Raw genomic sequence first — 13,999 nt, forward strand, 5'->3', positions numbered from 1 at the left:
TAGAAAAGTGGTGCAATATTGAAAAAGAAAAACACAAGTCACAAGCAGCTTAAGTAGTAAAAATACAATACTACTAGTTAATCTAACAATGAAGTGATCTGGCATTGGGAAAGTGAGCAAGCAAAGACATTAAATAAGAAAAGATAGAAGAAGTAATTAAGATGAAAATGGAGGTAAGTGCTAACAAGTTAGGAGACCAAAATCAGTTACTGGATACTATCTTATTACATTTTTAAAAAATTTATTTTTTATTTTTTATTTTCAATCCTTAAACAAAATCTTACAGCAATAACCAGTTACTAATTAAAAAGGGAATTAGTGGAGGCAAACTCCCACCGATCAAGAATAAGAGTAACTCACTGCAAGGAACAATATGAGCAAATCAAGTTGTCAAAGACAAATTATTATTTCAAATTCTATCATCAACTTGATAATTTGCATGATTAAGATAGACTCACCTCAACATATTTTGATTTTTTATACACCCATGTTTTATTCTTGTGTTTGTGGGTCTTCCGCAAACAATTCTAACTGTGTTGGAATCCTTTTTAATGAGTTTTTTGTTAGGATTTGGTTGAATTAGTCTCACATTGCTTAGGATAGCAAATGGAGTGGGTCGCCTAGGCTATAAATATGAGGCTAAGTTCTCCATAATTTTTTGCACCAGTCGGAAACACTTTAAGCTTGTATCTGATTTTTCTTTTCCTCTATACTCTTTGATTAGAGAGTGTTGTGAGGTGTAGTTAGATATTTGCTTTGAGAGAGTGTGGGTGTACTGGGATGCCGGTGTTAGAGAGAAAGAAGTCTATGTGTTGTAACAATTTTCACATAGTGATATTTTCTGATTGTCATTTGACAACGGCCGTGGTTTTTTCTCCGGTAATTGGAGTTTCCACGTTAAATTCTTGTGTTGTGATTGTGTCTATTTTATTTCTCTGTCAAAGGTGTTTTCTCAATGGGAATAGTGTCTTATTCCCAACAAGTGGTATCAGAGCTTCGGTTCGGTGAGATTTATTCTTAGTATGCTTTGTGGTTGCAGCCTAGTCTGACCTTCCACATCAGAAAAGAATTTTGTCCTGTGGCATGAGGTTGAGCTTTGGTTACTGTTGTTGTTGTTGGAAGGCAGTGTGACACTGTGAGAGTTCAGTTTGGAAAGGTTCTGGCTAAGGAAAGACTTGGTATTTAAGTGTGTCCATTGTGACCCACCTCTCTTTCCTGGGGACCCTTCCTAGTGCACGGTCTACAGTTGAGTTATACTATTCCAGTATACGGTTGCAACAATGTCAGGATATTCAAGTGCTGTGAAGCTTGAAATAGAGAAATTTGATGGAAGAATCAATTTTGGCTTGTGGCAAATACAAGTTAAGGATGTGTTGATACAATCAGGTTTGCACAAGGCATTGAAGACAAGAAGTATCCTCATGGTATTGCCGCACTACCATGGATAAGGATAAGTTGTGGCAATCGGGTCCACAATTGCATACGGGCATTGGTTGGCGTTGAGATGCAAGGTGTGTGGCGGAGTTAGGTCGATGGCTGAAGAACTTCCAGGAAAAGCCAATTTGGAAGTTGCACCATGAATTTTCAGCAAGGTTTTGATCTGTACCAAGGCGAAATGCTTGGAGTGGTCTAATTCCAAGTGAGTATACTTTCATGGTGGAGTATGATAGTTCTCTGAACTATGATTGTCGGTATAGACAATTGCAGCAAAGAATTGTCGGTGTTGACAATAGAAGCTGAAGATGTGTGACTATTTCAATCAAGGTGGAGATTGTTAGGATTTGGTTGAATTAGTCCCACATTGCTTAGGATAGCAAATGGAGCGGGTGGCCTAGGCTATAAATATGAGGCTAAGTTCTCCATAATTTTTTGCACCAGTCGGAAATACTTTAAGCTTGTATCTGATTTTTCTTTTCCTCTATACTCTTTGATTAGAGAGTGTTGTGAGGTGTAATTAGATATTTGCTTCGAGAGAGTGTGGGTGTACTGGGGTGCCGGTGTTAGAGAGAAAGAAGTCTATGTGTTGTAACAATTTTCACATAGTGATATTCTCTGGTTGTCGTTTGACAACGGCCGTGGTTTTTTCTCCGGTAATTGGAGTTTTCACGTTAAATTCTTGTGTTGTGATTGTGTCTATTTTATTTCTCTGTTAAAGGTGTTTTCTCAAGGGGAAATGGTGTCTTATTTCCAATATTTTTCTACCAAATATATAAATTAAAAAACCTATGAGTATCAATTATCAATTGAAGTGTATAAAATTATAATATAAAAGATCTAAGTTTTTCTATAACATTACCATATTAGTTTTGTGTTGGGTAATAGAAATTGAGCCATTAGTATGAATAGCCGCTCCAAACCCGTTACAATCAGATGCTCAATTTAACTTGCCTTATGCGCTTTTTTGTAGAAATCCAGCATTAGTATTCCAATAAGCAGAGAGAACATTTCACACAACCTCTCCTATTTATTGAGATTTGACACGACTTTTACGAGCTTTTTCTAACAAATTTTTTAATAAAGCCACACCTCACTTCTCAAAAATTTTTTAAGCCCAATGAAAATCTGAAGAAACAAATTGATATTTGCTCTGGATAATCAACACAAGTAAAAATAGTTATAAGTTGATATATATTAAAATTTTTAAACTTAGAACTAATTCTTAATCTACCAAAGATTAAATGTTTCTCTAAAACCTACTTCAAACTTTTTCCACCAAAATTTTCTAGTAGCATCTGGTATTTTTTTTTTCAGGAAGGCCACGACTGAAAGTAATGTCCTTTAATAATGTCCGAAATCGCATGAGCCACGATAGGTGACGGTAAAAATCTATAAATATCACTTAATATCAATCGGAATACAATATAAGAGGTTAACTTCAAAAAATAAAATTATTGTAGTCTTGTATGGTGTTAAGGAAGTAAACTTAGAATGATAAGCCCTGTTCTAACAGTGAAAACAAAATAAATTTATCCTATGTCCAAAAAATCTGTTATTGTAAAGTAACAACCCCAAGTGTATCTAAATCCAATTCCAAAATCTGATATCACCTCTTTTTACCATTTTATTTCACCTAAAAGGGCTGGAGCGGGTGGAGGAGGCTGGAGGTGAGGCGGCGGTTTCCGTGGGAGGAAGAAGACGGTGAAGAGACCTCAGGAGATGGCGCCGATACCGGAGAAGACGATGCCGATGGGACCTCAAGAGACGGCGGCAAGACGCGCACAAAAGACGGCGGCGAAAAAGACGACAACGCGCGCAGAAGACGGATGATGGTATCTGTAACACCTTTATTTTTAACACTTCATTATCGTACTAAAAGTTCAGGTGTTACTTACTTCTAATCCTTTAATTTTTTACTATATTTATTTAATATCAAGCCTTTCTAAATATGAACCGAGTCTTTAATTATTAACGCGAAAAGTCTATACTTTAAAATCACATAGTCACGTATCATATTCACATAAAAATAAATACATAGACTTATTTTCAATTCTTTAATCACAAATCATACCCCTCTAATAACCAAACAACAAATGTCGAGAGAAAAATTAAATTCTAGGTCTAAACTAAATACAGAAAATGAAAACACATATATACATTAAAGCTCTATAGTCGGTCGTGGCTTCGCGCTTAAGCTTCCTGAACCTGTCACTGAAAAAGAATTTCTATAGGGGAGTGAGAACATCGTCCTCGAAAGGGTTCTCAATAGAGGGTTTAAGAATTGTTATAAGAGGATATTTAAAAGAAAACTGTTTTTCGATTGCACTGATTATCGCTCGTCTTATGAATCTTTTTAAAACCAATTGTTAATCATCCAAAACCTTTCCAAAGAAACAATATTTAATTTTTCAGAAATCCAAAACCCTTCTTTTCTTGTAAGAAAAATCACAATCAGTTTCCTAGACTGTATGAATGACCAACCTGTTCCAAGCATAGGTTAATTAAGTTTATGCTGAACTAACTTGATTTTTCATAGTTTACTAACAACTCAATCAGAAACCAATCATAGTCTACAACCCATCTCATAATTAATTAACACAATCATCATCTCATCACCAATAATCTCAAAAGTATCGCATCAGAACAAACACAGACAAAATAGATAAAGAAAGCACAGGTATAGATAACAGTTACAATATATAGCTCAGATAGCAGTTAATAACAGTTTAACAATTAGGCAAACCAAAACAAATTCAAATTCAAGCAAAGCATACAAATGCATATGATGCATGCCTGTCTTATGGCTGATGATATCATCTGTCGGTTATATAGCCAATCCCGACATGTCCTGGTAGCTAACCATGGACAGAAACACCTTTCGCGAAGCAAGCGGGGTTGAGCCACACCCCCTTGCTACTACCCGCTCAACCCAGAGCAAGTAGAATAACCACTACTGCTGCTACTACCCAGGTGGGTGTTTATAAGCTCAACCTGGAGCGAGCGGGACGAACCACAATCCTTGCTACTACCCAGGTATCACAAACATACATTCATTCACAAATCTTACTTTAAAATCAATCCTTATCATCCTTTATTCAAATTCAATCATCACTATTATCAAATCTTAATCATAATTCTCTTCCCAATAATTCAATTCAAAACATAATTCATTATTTTCTTAAAATAATTCAAGTAAAATAATATCATTCTTAAATTCATAATTTTCTAAATAACCATTTCAAACAAGTCCCAGATTTTATAGAAATTTTGGCAACACCTCCCCTAAAACCTGGACTTTACCACGCTTTTCAAGTCCCATCCAAATATTCCTCAAACTCCTTGAAATCATTACCAAATCACACCAATTCCAATATCTCAAATCAATTTCAATTCTCAGAAATTATTTCCGATAAATCAACAATCCAAATCCAATGTCTCAAACCCTTTTTCATAACTCGAACTCATTTCCAATATCAAACTATTTTCAAATCTAAAAAAAATAATTCAACAACCGCCAATTTAACAAATCATTCAATAACCCGAAGTATTCATTCTTATCAAATAATCAATAATTTAACAACAAATAATTACAATCGTCCAAAGCAACTCAAATCAATCCATAAGACTTACGAAATAACAAATATATATATATATATATATATATATATATATATATATATATATATATATATATATATATATATAGCCTTAATATCGATTTATAACAATTCTCGGAAATAAAATGAGTTTAAGAAAAGCGCCTCTACCTCAATTGTCGGAACACGAAACTCTAAAACGCGCCACAAGCTCGTTTTCTCTCGGCCCGCAATGGTGGCAGCCGCAACCACATCCTCAAAGCACTTTCACAGCAACCACAACAACTCTAATCGCAATATATAATAACCAAAACTCAATTTTATAGCGATTAACACTACAAAACCTCAGCGTAAAATAACGAAACGGCGACCAAAAAGATTTCCGGAGCAAAAACGCTTACCGTGTTAAAGAGTAACGACTGAACCAAATGGCGACAGTCATTGTGGTGGTTCCGACGGCCACATCAAGTTTTCCGGCAGCCAGGCACGGCCACAAGGCCTCCTCTTTCTCCGGCGTGCCTGTCTTCTCCCTCCATTCACGTCTGGTCGCGTCTCCTTCACTCCCACTCGAGCTTCTCCCCGTGGCGGAACCCGTCAGAGGTGATGGCAACCTCAACTACAGCAACAGGGCAGTGGCTTCGTCGACGGCGCGGCGGTCCCAAGCCTGCGACCTTCTCTCTCTTCGCGGCTCTGCACCTCACCGGCGATGATGGCTTCGCAGTGAGGATGCGACTGGGTGCGGTGGCAATGCGTGGCTTCCCTCCTTATTCGTGTCTCTCTCTCTCGCCTCAGATCTGATTTGCAACGGTGGCAACAACAGGACGCGACGGCGGCGAGCTAGGGTGGTACGATAGCGCGGCTTCCTCCTTTCTCCTCCCTTCTTCTCCCTCGTGGCGCAACTCAGCTCCCTCTCTTCCCTAATTTCCGGTGTGTGTGTGTGTGTGTGTTTTATGTTATTGAGTGCCGTTGAGTGAGGAATAGGGTTGGGGTTTTGGCAGCTGTTGATGGTAAAAAGGGGAAGTGTGGCGGTGAATGTGAATGGCGGTGAGGGGTTTATGTTAGTGGGTCCTAATTTGGGGATTTTGGGTAGTTTATTAATTTTAATAAAATTAGGATAATAGAGTAATTGAAAATTATTTTAATCAAATAATAATTATATATAAAAATACCGTTTATTTATCATATTACTAATTATTTTCAAATAAGTTTTCTAATTTAAAATATAAGATAATATACTTAATTTTATTTATTCATAAAAAATAAAAATATTAAACTCCAAATCTCAATTATTTAAATCAGATCATGTAAAATTCTTATTATTTAACAATTACCAAATTTTATAATTTGAATATGAAAATGATCTAATAATTATAAAATTAGATAAAATATAATTTAATTATAAAAAATTATTTTCAATGAAATAATTTATGAAAATAAAATCTCTAATAAATAAATAAAATTTTAAATCAGCTCATAATAAGATTTTTTAAAAGTTTTGGTTCTTACAGTATCTTATTGGAGGATATGAGAATGGTGTGTGGGTGACTAGGGTTAGTAAGGGTAATTTAGATAATATTTTTTTTTTTAAAAAAACTTAGCGACCACTTTTGTGACTGATTAATTTATAAAATCGGTCGCTAATTTAAAAATTAGCAACCAATTTAGTAACCATAACTTTAGCGACTGAATTAGTAGCCAACCACGTTATTCTATTTACCTATAAATCGATTGCAAAATTGGTCGCTAAATAAAAAAATAGCAACCGATTTTGTAACCAAGAGTCCCAAGGACATTCCTTCTTTTATTTTGGTTACTAATTCGGTTGCTAAATTAAAAAATAGTAACCGATTTTAGCGACCGTTTATATTCTAGTTGTATAAAACTAGTCGGTTGCTAATTCGGTGGCTATTAGTGATCGATTATGTTAGTCACTAAAATCAGTCGCTAAATTAACAATTAGCAACCGATTTAGTGACCATTAATTTAGCGACTGAATTAGCGACCAAATAGTTGTCCACCCTATTTCACTATCAGTTGCAAAATCGGTCGCTAAAATAAAAAATAGCGATCGCTTTTGTGACCAACAGTTCCAAAGATATTATTTTCTGTTTTGGTTGCTAAATCGGTCGCTAAATAAAAAAATAGCGACCGATTTTAGTGATCGATTTTATTTATGTTGTATTTAAAACTTATCAGTCACTAAAATCGGTCGCTGAATGTAATTTAGCGACCAATATTGATTTGGTCCTAAAAATTCTGTATCGGTCGCTATTAGCAACTAATTTTTTCGGTCGCTAAAATCGATCACTATTCCAGTATTTTGTTGTAGTGATAGTCTACGACATGTGGCGTAGTAAAAAGACATACAAAGATTTTAAATTTAATACCAGTCATTTAGATGTCAAAACTATATTGTGTAACTAGATTGATAAAACTCCAGATATTTAACGGCAACTTTTTCTATAAACCAGTATATTTCAAAATTGAAAAACTCATTCCTTTCTCATCAGATCTCTCTCCAAATCTCCATCCTTCTATCCACAGTACCGAAACTCAGCACCGCCACTGGATAAACACATAAATTGTGCTTGTGATGCAATCAGAGAAATCACCGTTAGGAACTTTTCATCTATTTGCAAAAATCGAACCTCGATCCATTCACAGTTACTCAATAGGAATGGCTGTCTTGCCTTATGGTTGTCACGGGTGAAGCAATCAACGATTGAATAAAATATATGTACTTATGTATAAATTATCTATTAATTATTATATATTTGTATATAAATATATGTGTTGTTTAACTCATTTTTAAAAATTGTAATTTGTAATACAATTGAACAACCTTAAATCTAAAAGAGTAAATAATTAGTTTTCTTAAGACTAATCCAATAGCTAAAAGGTTTCAATCTTTTAAAATTAACTATAAAAATATTTTTAATCTTTTCAAATAAAGTTATACAATCTTAATTAATTTTACGGTACTTTTGTCTTTTAAAAATTAATGCTAAAGAGTATTTTAGTCCGTTGATAAAATGAATTATATAAGTAGTTTAGTGGTTTTCAAAAAATGATTTTTAATACAATCAAATGATTAAATTACTCTATTAGTCTTTATAATTTTATTAAATTTATAATTAAATCTCTATAATTCAAAAGCTTTCGATTGAGTCCCACACTATTTTAAATTTTATAATTAGATGTTTGCTTCGCAAAAAATATTAAAGTTAATAAAATATTTTCTCAGAATGAAGATACTCACATTTAATCAAAGGTTGCAAGAACAAAACTGGTCAATAACCCAATAAGGTAACTAGTTCAATGGTTCAATCGAAGTTCAATCGGTTTAGTTAAATATAAAATAAAATTATTAAAAATTTGATATAAAATTTTAAATATTTAAATTTAATAATTTTAAACTAATAAAATTTAAAATTTTATAATTTTACAAAATAAATTATTTATAATTTATCATTAAAACTTTAAATAAGTTATTCCATCTTCATCATACAACCAACAACACAATCATAAATAGTTTTAAATAAATTAATTCAGCAAAATTCATACCACTACAATCAGAAAATTAAACTCAGCAAAAAAAATCAATAAAATTATTCCAAAAAGTTTGGGAATTACTTCTGAAAAAAATTCTAGTTTTAATAAATTAAGAAAAAAATTTTAAGAACCATAGCATTTCGTGATTCATTGTTAAATCCACTTTGATTCTCTATGAACTAACAATTTTGGACCATTACCATGGTTAAAGCAAAGCTAGGCATAGACAGTTTTAAATCTAGACGCAGTATAGTATTCTTTCTACCACCATGTTAATATAAAAAAATGGTTTGAAAAAAAAAGATAGTTGGAATCTTTTTCGATTTAAAACACTCATGTCGATAAAATAGCTTGAAATAGCACCATCAACACAACCATTTAACAAACAGAATAGTATCAACAAAAATGATATGAGATCAATCATCATAATTTATTCCAGTTTCATACAAAATTAAATATAAAATATAAAATAATCAGAAACTCATTAATCGAATATTTCAGGTTTAGAATCATAAAAAACAAAACTTTAAAATTATAAAAATTAACAACAACAAAAAATTGAACAAACTGGAGCTTATCGGCAGCGAAGGAGGAACCAAACATATGGTGACGGAGAAACGAAACAGAGGGCGAGGAAGGAACGAAACCCGCAAGAGAGAAAGCGCAAGCTGTCAGCAAGGGAGGAAAGGCGAGACAGAGATGAGGATCGAGTAAATTGACCAGCGTGGGAGGAATCAAACTATTAGGCTTGAAGAGGAGACGACGTGAATGTAGAGAAGATGGCCACAAGCTTCGATCTGCAAGTCCAGAGGCAACAACATAGAGGAGAAGAACTTCGATCTGACCCTTTGTCTATCACTGACGACGGCAACGTACGTGAGGAGAAGAGTTCGGCGACTGCAGGGCTAGGCGCTGGCTGCCGCTACTGGTTGGGCATGAAGTCAGAGAGAGAGAGAGAGAGAGAGAGAGAGAGAGAGAGAGAGAGAGAGAGAGAGAGAGAGAGAGAGAGAGAGAGAGAGAGGGGATATTCAGAGTTAGTGGGTTAGGGTTATTGCTTTTGCTTGTGAGAAAGTGCCAAAGAGAGGAGGGATTGGGATTTGGGAGTGTTTCTTTTCTTTTTTTTTTCCCAAAAAATGAAACGGGCCCGTTTTGGGATATAGTGAGATTTTTTTTTAAATTTGAACTGGTTAATCCTTTAAAAACCCTACCGATTTTGATAGTTTACCTATTAACCGTCACTTCGACCGGTTTTTTTTATCGATCTTTTGCAGAGCAATTCGCTACATCAACTGAATCGGTCAGAAGATCAGTTCTCAATTAATTCGATTAAATTAGTCAGTCCTATTTGATTTTCAGAATATTGCATTTAATAGATAAATCTCTAAACTTAAACGTTCTCTCATTTTTAGAATATCCTATTAACTCTAATTCTATGTTTCAAAAAAAGAATAAAATAAAAAAATTAAAAATGTCCCACTGTTTTGCTTAAAAGAAAAAGAATTAGGGGAAGGAAAAACACCTTCACTGTTTTGTTTTTTAAAAAGAAGAATTAAGAGGAAAAAGGAAAAAAAAACTCTACAACCAGGTAATTTACTCAACTAAGTCCAACTAAATTGTATAACCGGTTTTCATATTCACGCGCGTTCTTCTTCTTTCATTTACTGACGCATCTACTGTTTTTTCTTCTTCTTCTTCTTCTTTCATCATTGTCGTTGTTGTCACTATCACCACCACTACCGCTGTCATCTCTTCCTCTTCTTCCTCCTTCCTTTTAATTTGAATTTTTTTTCTTTTTTCTTTCTTTTTTCTTCTTCCATCATCATCATCATCATCATCATTATTGTGATTGTTGTCATAGGTTTGGATTTGAAATCTTTATGTAGTTGTAGTGTTTCTTATGTGATTTAAGATATGTTGATGAGTTTTTTGGTATCATCATTTTCAAGTTTTGGTGTTATTATGAATTAGATTCATTGTGATTTATGTTTCGATACTTGTTTTGAGTTTAGTTTTTTATGGTGTCACCATTTTAAAATTTTGATGTTATTTTTATTTAAATTTAGTGTGATTCTTATCATAGGCTTAGATTTAGAGCCTCTATGTAGTTGTAGTATTTTTTATGTGATTTAAATCATATTGACGAGTTTTCTGATGTCATCATTTCTAATTTTGGTGTTATCATGAGTTAGAAGATTCAACGTGATTCATGTTTCTATGTGTTTGTTTTGAGTTCAACTTTTTTTTGTGTCACCATTTTAAAATTTCAGTGTTATTTTTATTTAGATTAAGTGTGATTCTTGTCATAGACTTGAGTTTGGTGTCTCTATGTAGCATTCTCCTCCTCCTTCTCCTCCTCCTTATCATCATCATCATAAGAAGAAAAAAATCAAATAAAAAAAAGAATAAATACACAATATTGCCAAATTATCAGAAAGAGAAAGAGGAAAAGAAAATTGATGCAATTCATTAAACCGTTGTACCGGCGGATTATATCAATGGAAAAATACTTTTTCTAGCAGACATTTTCGTCCCTAACCATTGAAAAATACTTTTAAGTTCCTGACGTCCTTAAAAGTTGGACGAATCAGTCCCTCCGTCCAAATGCCTCCGTCAGACCCAACGGAAAAGTTTGACGTAGCTCCCGTAATACTTGTCACGCGTACGCGTCGCCTGACAGACTTTCCTCTCATGTGTACACGTGACACACGTGTACGCGTCGCTATGAATTCAACAAATCCTCATTTCTTCATGAATTCTTCACTTTGCATGCTTTTTTTCCATTTTTTTCAAGCCATTCTTGCCATCAAAATATTAAATTACTCAAACAAACATATTAAGGCATCGAATGGGAGAAAAGTAAATTAAATTGAGCCCTAACTCCATTACAACCCTTGAAAAGACCTCTTGATATGTGTATCCATGCATTAAATATATGTTGATTGGTAAAAGAAGAGCAAGTCTTAGAAAGCAAGATTAGTAGAGAATTGAGAGAATCGACCCTCAAACACTAGAGAGATTATAGCGCAAACACTTCTGGTGAGGGTTCGATTTTCAATCTCTTGTTCCTTGCTTTCACGAGCTTTCTTCTTGCAAGTATATTTATACTTCATTTTGAGATTTGAATTAGTGGAATTCATAAATCATCACACTATCTTAGCCCTACTTGTTCATATATGTTCTTGGAGATTGATTCATTTTTAACCAAGTAGCGCATTTTGCATATTAGTTTATGAACCACAAGAGTTTAGCATGAGGACATGCTAATGTTTAAGTGTGAAAAAGTTGATGAACCACAATTTTATGGTTTATATTGCATTGAATTTGGTGGATTTTATCAACTCTTTCCACATTTATTCACTAAAATAGCATGGTTTTGTGAATTTCTCCTAAGTGTGCTTAATGGAAAATATGTTTTCTAGGCTATTAAATTGCTAAATTTAATAATTTAATTTTCTCTCATTCTGTAAATCCCGTGAAATTAGCAAATAATTAGTCAATAAATCGAATTTTAATAAAGAAAATTAAAAATATAAATTTAATATTAAAATAGAATAGAGCTAATTAAAACAAAAATTTTGACACCAATTTTAAAGGATTTGGCCCCAAGAATGGGCCGAACCGGGTAAATCGGGCCCGTATTGGGCCCAAGGCCCAGCCCAACTCAGCCCAAACTTAATTAAAACAGCCATCTTCCTCTCATCTTCAGCGAAACACGCTGAAGCTCAGCCATGGAAGAGAAGAATACTTCCAACAACAAAAAAACCTAGCTTGCTTGATCTTCTTTCTTTGATAACTTTTGATTTGGAGCTCCGATTGACGATCCGTTTGCGGCCACGCAACCGCAACGTCGAACTCTACAAAGCCCATAACATTATAAGGTAAGGAAGCCACGTTTTCTTCCTTAATTTTTTCATTTTCAGTTCTGAGTTATTGGGCTTTGTTGTTGAGATTTTGTATAATTTCGATGTTTAGGATCGAATTAACTTTGTGGACTTGCCGGGTCTTGTCCTAATTTTTCGTTGGTAAGGTGAAAATCCTAGAAACCTAATTAAATCATTGATTAGGTATTTTTGGGTATTGGATTTTGTTTATGAATATGTGATATTATGTATTAGGTTATATAAGCATAAGAATTGAAGCATATTGTGGAATTTGGAGACTTGGAAATTTGGTATTGGTGGCTGGATTTTTGGTGTAAGGGCTTGCAACCTTGCCTTGTGGGTTGTCTCAGAAAATACGCGAAAATCGACCAAGGTATGGTTTAGGTTTCGCGCGTTTAATATATAAGGTTGTGTGAAAACTGAGGCTAGTGCCTTATAAAATAAGTTGAAGTAGTTGAATGCATTAAAAGATTAGTTGTGCGAAGATGTTGGATAAATTTATGGTTGAACTTGTATTGGAATTTATGAGTATGAGTTGTTGGTGTTGAACATGTGTTCTTGGACTTATTAATGATGGGTTGATGATAATATTGTATGAATTGATGAGTGGGCTTGTGTTGGAGTTAAATATCATGAATTGTTGGTGTCATCGAATATGAGTTTTGGAGTTATTAATGATAAGTTGATGATGTGTGGTATGCGTTGATGAGATTTTGGTAATTATGGCTAATTGATTTGTCAATGATAATTATGAGTTGTTATTAATGAATTAAAGGAGTAAGTTAAAGAATGTTTAAAGAGTGTAGATTGTGGTTGAAATGGTGATAATGGGATAGGGCTTGATATATTGTGTATGTGCATATTTGGTGGGTAAGGAATGTGAACTTGGTAAAAGTGGGGTTTAAGTATGTTTTGGTAAAATGTGAATTTTGATGAACTTTGGTAATTCATAACTTTTTCTTTAAATTTTGAATACAAATGAGGTTTGTTCTAAATTAAACTGTGTTTAATAAGCTTGAGATTGATATAAAGTTTGAGAAAAATAGAATTTTGTAGAGGAAGTTATGGATGACGGAAATTTGGTATATAAAACTGTGATGTAGGTGTTGAAAACTGGAATATAGCAGCTTTCTGGCATTCTGCCCATTTTTTTTGAAAAACGCCCACCCACGCGTGGCGTGGAATTTTGGCGAAGCATGCGCGAGAGGCATGCGTACGCGTGTGTGCAAATTCACGCGTACGCGTGACTTGATGTACGCTCCACGCGTGCGCGTGGCCTACACGTACGCGTGGATGCTGCCTACTGCAAAAATCGGTTTTGACTATTTTAAACCAAATTTTCACTTCTAAATCTCCATTTTCTCCTGGTTAAACTTAAGGTATGTTACTAAGACCAATAGCTAGTTGAAACTAAGAAAATAAGATAATTTGAGGGCGAAGTAAGAGGTAAAATAAGGAGTTTTATAAAGAAGATGAGAATGTTAAAGGAAGTTTAATGCCATGGATTGATAAATGATGATATATTTATTATAA

This window comes from Arachis hypogaea, chromosome 4 (assembly GCF_003086295.3).
Source record: "Arachis hypogaea cultivar Tifrunner chromosome 4, arahy.Tifrunner.gnm2.J5K5, whole genome shotgun sequence".
NCBI classification, from domain to species: Eukaryota; Viridiplantae; Streptophyta; class Magnoliopsida; order Fabales; family Fabaceae; genus Arachis; species Arachis hypogaea.